The sequence below is a fragment of the Rhagoletis pomonella genome, unplaced genomic scaffold (assembly GCF_013731165.1).
Source record: "Rhagoletis pomonella isolate Grant_MI unplaced genomic scaffold, Rhpom_1.0 Rhpom_scaffold_00292, whole genome shotgun sequence".
Classification (NCBI taxonomy): Eukaryota; Metazoa; Arthropoda; class Insecta; order Diptera; family Tephritidae; genus Rhagoletis; species Rhagoletis pomonella.
Window position 1 is genome coordinate 47,302 of NW_023458846.1, and position 6,744 is coordinate 54,045.

The 6,744-nt window shown below is 34.8% G+C and overlaps 1 protein-coding gene across 1 annotated transcript in view; it reads right to left on the bottom strand.

Moving 5' to 3' along the window:
- Positions 1-379, bottom strand: part of LOC118750537 (serine/threonine-protein kinase RIO3-like) — a 21,128-nt gene extending 20,749 nt beyond the window's left edge. The window contains exon 1 of the mRNA XM_036485249.1: positions 294-379. The gene's annotated coding sequence lies outside the window, so the exon portion shown is untranslated. The remainder of the gene's footprint in view (positions 1-293) is intronic.
- Positions 380-6,744: the final 6,365 nt, after the last annotated feature.

The following is a 6,744-nucleotide window of genomic DNA, read 5'->3' on the forward strand; positions in this document are numbered from 1 at the left end:
TTTGCTGACTAAAATTTTGACAGTACAAAATGAACGCTTCTCTTGCAAGAAAATGAACGCTTGCTCTCTCAATTTTTGTGTGTTGGATATTTTTTTTGTCGTTATCGAACGCCATCCAGTAAAAATTTGGAAAAACTATTACAAATTTTTGACTTTTCGAACGCAACTTATATTATGACGTCAGCGATTGGGTGGATGCTGTCAAATCGACGAAGAGAGGGTTAGCGGACCGCGAATGGCGCGACCTTTATTTTCTGGATCGTGGTATTTCGTAATAATTCACTTTTCCTTACAAGGCGTGTGCAGTGTTCGATGCTTTTCGGTATCTTCTTTCGTTTGATCACGCGATTTTTTATTAAAAATACCCAACAACACATAGAAATAATGCCAAATTATATATCAGGCGATTTTGAATAAAGAATAAAAAAGTTAATTAAAAATAGAAAAAACAAGTTATAAAAAAAATGTTCTTTTTAACAAATGTATTTTTGCGTAGAACTCCTTTCTGCGTAGGCGGCCTTCGGCCGCACTTAGCGATTATAACCCTCACAAAGTAGAATTCTCTTTCTGTTTTGCGAAGAAAAGGAGCTGAACACCTTTTGCAGAGAACACCTTTCTTCGTAGGCGGCCTTCGGCCACACTTAGGGATTATAACCTCACAAAGTAGAATTCTCTTTCTGTTTTGCGAAGAAAAGGAGCTGAACACCTTTTGTAGAAAAAACCTTTAAAAGAAAAGTCAAGCGCGTGATTTTGAAGGAGTGATTTAATGAATTGTGATTAATTGGTTATTATTAAAGTTGTAAAGAAAATTATAACTAATCGGGTCAAGTGTAAAGTGAAGGGGAATACAAAAATATGGTAATTCTCTAGTATAGAGTAGCAACCCCTAAAAAGGTCGGGGAAAGTCGGGAGGGGTACCAAACGACGCGTGTTTGTCCTCCTATTAACAAATTTTCATTATTTATCGAAGTATTGATTTTTATGGAAAAAGCGCCGCAGGCGATACAAAACAACGAAATTTAACAAAAGTTTTTTAATAATAACTTTTAAATGGTTAATAGTATTAACCCTCCGTCTCCGGATTGTTAATAGGAGGACCGAAACGCGTCGTTTGGTACCCCTCCCGACTTTCCCGGACCTTTTTTATGGGTTGCTACTCTATACTAGAGAATTACCATATTTTTGTATTCCCCTTCACTTTACACTTTACCCGATTAGCTATAATTTTCTTTATGACTTTAATATTAACCAATTAATCACAATTCATTAAATCACACCTTCAAAATCACGCGCTTGACTTTTCTTTTAAAGGTTTTCTCTGCAAAAGGTGTTCAGCTCCTTTTCTTCGCAAAACAGAAAGAGAATTCTACTTTGTGAGGTTATAATTCCTAAGTGCGGCCGAAGGCCGCCTACGAAGAAAGGTGTTCTCTGCAAAAGGTGTTAAGCTCCTTTTCTTCGCAAAACAGAAAGAGAATTCTACTTTGTGAGGGTTATAATCGCTAAGTGCGGCCGAAGGCCGCCTACGCAGAAAGGAGTTCTACGCAAAAATACATTTGTTAAAAAGAACATTTTTTTTTATAAGAACTTGTTTTTCTATTTTTAATTAACTTTTTTATTCTTTATTCAAAATGGCCCGATATATAATTTGGCATTATTTCTATGTGTTAGATATATTACATTTATAAGTTTACTTTCATATTCATATGGCAAGTGTGAACCACATATTACACTTCTATATGATATTTTGATTACAAAGGTGGAAACACATCTCTATTATTAAGTGTCATCTCTATGTTGTAATTTCTGGATTCTTCCCTTTTTATATCCGATCGTTGCCCGATAAAACTGAGTACTAAATAATTCAAAAGGAGTTTAAAATAGTATTTATATTCATATGGTAGCAGAGCAAGGTTTGCTAACCAAAATACATTGACATCGACTATTTTCTTGTATACGAACTAAAAAATTAAATTTGCACGTTGTGGCCCATGAGGGTTTCTAACCCCGTAGCAGAGTGGAAATAAGTTTGCACGTAGCAGCAGATTGGTGGTGAGCAAGTGTTACACGAGGTCAGAAATTAGCAAGTTAAAAATGCATTCACTAGTAAAATGGGATGAGGCTATGATACCTATTTTCGATGGCGCTGACTATACGCATTGGAAAAAACGCATCCAAAAATTCTTGGAGCTCAAAAGGTGTAACGAGGTAGTGCTGCGTGAACAAACAAGTACCGACAAACCCGAAGATTGGTCATTAATGGAAATTAAGGCGCATAATATTATATACAGCGCAATTTTCAATGCTCAGTTTGAATTCATCGGTGATTTAGAAACACCACGCGAAATAATGTTAAAATTTGATCAAATGTACGAAAATAAATCGACAGCTCTTCAAAAACTATCGAAAGCACGAAATTGCAAAACTATCAAAGTGCTGAGGATTTCTTCAACACTTTTGAAAAGGGGTTCAATGGTCTCAAAGCTGCGGGAGCCACAATTAAAGAGGAAGAAAAGTTAAATTACATGTTGAAAGCGTTACCGGCATCCTATAGTCATATAGGAGATATGATGGATGTGCTACCACAAAAAGAAAAAACCTGTGAATGGTTAAAACAGAAGATTAAACTGAAAGCTGCGGATACAAACGTAAGCACAAGCAGTGATGGGTCATTGGCGAGGACCAACGTGTTTGCAGCATCAACCTTAAACAAAGGAAACAGTCACATAACCAACTACAAATGTTTTAGGTGTGGAGAAATTGGCCACACGCAAAGGTACTGCAACTCCAGCAGTCAAGGAGAGCAACAGAATAATCAACAACGAGGACGCGGCAAAGATGGATATCGTGGTAACAATCAGGGGCGACCAGGATCAAATCAGCGCGGAGTATTACGTGGCAAGGGGCGGCAACAACATAGCGAGCAATGCAGCAGCAGTAGTGTATTCACAGCTAGTGTAAGTAGTTCAGTTATAAGTAAAAAATGCAATAATGAAATAATCTGGTTGCTTGATAGTGGTTGCACTGATCATATTATTAATAACGAGGCATATTTTCAAGCTTGTGTAAACCTAAATAAATCAGCCGAAGTAAAACTTGGTGATGGTCGTACGCTTCAAGCAACCAAGATTGGAACCGTAAAGGCAAAGTTTCAAATATTTAAAAAATTTTCAATAATTACTATTAAAAATGTTTACTTTGTAAAGAACATGAAATCAAATCTGCTAAGTTATACTAAGATACTAGAAAATAACAAAATTGTGTCCGAAGGAAAACTTAGCAAAATCTATAATAAAGAAAATAGACTAGTGGTAGTTGCGCAAAAGATAAATAATTTGCTTTTTGTAAAAGGAAATTTTTTGAATGAAAAGGAAATTGAAGATAATGCAACTGAATACAAAAGTAATAAAATGACTCAGAAAGAAAAATGGCACAGAACTCTGGGCCATGTAAATTTTAACGCTCTCAATAGACTGTGTAAGAGTAAAGTAGTAGAAAATCTTCCAACTGAGCTTGAAGATGACTATCTAAAATGCGCAATTTGCTTAGAAAATAAAATGAATAGAAAACCGTTTGAAAATAGTAGAACTAAAGCAACTGCAATACTTGAAATCATACATACACACCTAAATGGGCCTCATAGTACTGTTGGAAGTAGTGGGGAAAAATATTTCCTTACAATAACCTACGATTATAGCAAACTGATTAAAGTTTACTGTATAAAGAGTAAAGATCAAGTTCATGAGTGTATAGTTGAATATATTAATTTAGTCGAAAATTTAACTAACAAAAGAGTAAAGAAAATTAGATGTGATAACGGTACTGAGTACGTAAATAAAAAAACTATTAATTTTGTTCGTGAAAAGGCTATAGAATTAAATCCGTGTCCCGCATACGTACATGAATTAAACGGTACAGCTGAGAGATTGAATGCAACCATTATGGATATGTCCAGATGTTTATTAGCAGAAGCTCAAATTGACAGGAAATATTGGCCAGAAGCTGTAAAGACGTCAGCATATTTGAAGAATAGAATTTTAGCCAAAACCATTGAGAGAAAAACGCCTTATGAGATTTTTTTTAATAGAAAGCCTGATGCCAAATATCTTAAGATTTTTGGAAGCAAAGTATGTGTTCGAATACCGGACCAAATAAGAGGATCAAAATGGAACGAGAAAGGGAAATTTGGAATACTTGTTGGCTATACAGATGTAGGAGTAATAGAGAAAGATACAAAGATAATAGTCCGTGATGAACCAGTCGAAACATACGATGAAGAACCAGATGAGATGGCTAATATTGAAGAAAAGGATCAATATCCATATGAATCGGATGAATTTTGTGAATGCGAAGACTTGAACAGGACCGTTGAGGAACGTGAACCAAGTAGTTCTAACAATGCGAACAGTCCAGCATTGAGTAGATCTGAAAGAAGCAAGAAGACGACTAGAGATGACCAGTTCGTCTATCAAACGATCAATGTCAATTATACTAACGTCCTGGTCCCGGAAACGTATAATGAAGCAGTTATGTCCCCTGAAGCTCAACTATGGAAAAAGGCAATGGATTTTGAATACGAAAGCCTCATGAGGAACGAAACGTGGAAACTAGTCGAAAGACCACAAAACGACTATTATCGGCCTGAAATGGATTTACAAAATAAAGCCAGCAGCAAAAGCACGCCTAGCTGCAAGAGGTTTTCAACAGCGCTAAGGAATTGAAGACACATACTCACCTGCCTTTAAAACCCAAACGCTGAAAATATTACTAGCATATTGTTGTCAGAATGGATTTATTATCCATCAAATGGATGTGAATACAGCATTTCTCAATGGTGTAATAAAAGGTGAAGTATATGTTGAACAACCAGAAGGCTATTCAGATCGTTCCGGTAGGGTGTGTAGGCTGAATAGAGCTCTGTACGGTCTAACGGATAGCCCGCGTATATGGTATGAATGCTTCCACCGGTACTTGAGTTCATTGGGTTTTATCAGAGATAAGGTCGATTATTGTTTGTATTATATACTAATTAAAGATTAAACCATATATATTCTACAATTTGTTGATGATATACTGATTTGCAGTAATAAAGAAAGTAATATTGAAGAAATTAAGCAAAAGTTATCGAAAAGATTTAGCATGAAAGATCTGGGTTCAATTAAAAATTACATTGGCATTGAAATAAAGTATGATAAAGAGTCTAACTATGATATGCTACTAAGTCAAAAAACCTATATAGAGTCAATAGCAATAAAGTACGGTGTTAATAACGCTAGACTACATTCAACCCCAATGGAGGTAAATCTAAAATTAGAGAAGACCGATAATGTAAACAATAATAACATCAAGTATAGAAATATTATTGGTGCCTTTTTATACATAAGTACAGCTACACGCCCTGATATTGCAGTGATATTCAGTGTAAACTATTTGAGTAGGTTTCAAAATTTGGTTCGAAGAAATACACTTTAAATACGCCTTACGAATACTAAAATACTTATACTTCACTAAAGAAAAATTTGATATATAACAAAAAGAACAAAGACTGTAATATAATAGATTGTTACGTGGACTCTGACTGGGCAGGAGATATTAGCGACCGAAAATCCACAAGCGGTTACGTTATAAGATTTTTCGGAAATCCTATTTACTGGAAATCGCGCAAACAAAACTCAGTAACCAAGTCCTCCACTGCTGCAGAATACGTCGCATTATCGGAAGCTACTACTGAGATATTACTTGTGAATGAAATTCTGAAAGCTTTTAAAATTAATATGATTGAACCAGTCAAGGTCTACGAAGACAATTCAGGCGCGGTAGCTATAGCCAAAAATGGTAGTTTTACAAAAAAATCTAAATACATTGAACTGCAATACCACTATGTTTACGAAAATCAAGAAATGAATAACATAAAAATTGAATCTCAGGAAAATCTAGCTGATATACTTACCAAATCATTAGGTAAAACACAATTTGTAAAATTGAGAAATCTTATGAATTTGAAATGAAAATTCTACCTGAATTACTTACATTTGTAGTAAAAAAAAAATATATATATATATTCGCATTTGTATTTTGAATATTGAATATAAAAGTAAGGAGGCGTGTTCGATATATTACATTTATAAGTTTACTTTCATATTCATATGGCAAGTGTGAACCACATATTACAATTCTATATGATATTTTGATTACAAAGGTGGCAACACATCTCTATTATTAAGTGTCATCTCTATGCTGTAATTTCTGGATTCTTCCCTTTTTATATCCGATCGTTGCCCGAGTAAGCTGTATATCTATACCATATTAATATTAAATAAAACTGAGTACTAAATAACTCAAAATGAGTTTAAAATAGTATTTATATTCATACTATGTGTTGGGTATTTTTAATAAAAAATCGCGTGATCAAACGAAAGAAGATACCGAAAAGCATTGAACACTGCACACGCCTTGTAAGGAAAAGTGAATTATTACGAAATACCACGATCCAGAAAATAAAGGTCGCGCCATTCGCGGACCGCTAACCCTCTCTTCGTCGATTTGACAGCATGCACCCAATCGCTGACGTCATAATATAAGTTGCGTTCGAAAAGTCAAAAATTTGTAATAGTTTTTCCAAATTTTTACTGGATGGCGTTCGATAACGACAAAAAAATATCCAACACACAAAAATTGAGAGAGCAAGCGTTCATTTTCATGCAAGAGAAGCGTTCATTTTGTACTGTCAAAATTTTAGTCAGCAAA